The sequence below is a fragment of the Penaeus monodon genome, chromosome 15, assembly GCF_015228065.2.
Source record: "Penaeus monodon isolate SGIC_2016 chromosome 15, NSTDA_Pmon_1, whole genome shotgun sequence".
NCBI classification, from domain to species: domain Eukaryota; kingdom Metazoa; phylum Arthropoda; class Malacostraca; order Decapoda; family Penaeidae; genus Penaeus; species Penaeus monodon.
The window spans coordinates 17,717,799-17,718,303 of record NC_051400.1 but is presented as its reverse complement, the minus strand read 5'-3'; positions in this window follow the sequence as shown (position 1 = coordinate 17,718,303).

Here is a 505-nt window from a genome sequence, read left to right as displayed (position 1 = left end):
ACCGTCGTTGACTTCAACTTCATTCTGCCGGTGAGGTTACCAAAACTAATCAAAAGACTTACGTAGCGTTTTCTAAACTGATAGAATCATATAATTGCAGGCCGCCCTCGCTTAACCTCAACGAACCGTGAGTCCGTAGGCGGCGCAAAAGGCCTTTTTTTTAACAGGTGTTTTGTTCGCCGGAGAGAGCAAAGTTGGTTGCACCAATTAGGTTAATGGGAAGAAGAAGGTGCGGGAACTAAGGGGAACAGTATAGCGTTATTGAATTCTTTGGGAGCGATAGAGCATGGAACAGGACGAGAGTGAGGTAGAGAAGACGAAAAATGAAGAGGGAGAAAGAGAGACTGAGATATGAAAGAGAAGAGAAGAGTTAGTATGAGAGAAATAAGGAGAAATGGAAAACGGAGAGAGAAGGGAGGAAGGAAAATGATAGAGGGAGAGACCGAGAAGGGGAAAGGTACAGTGAGAGAGAAAGATTGAGTGAGTGTATGCGAAAGAGATTCCT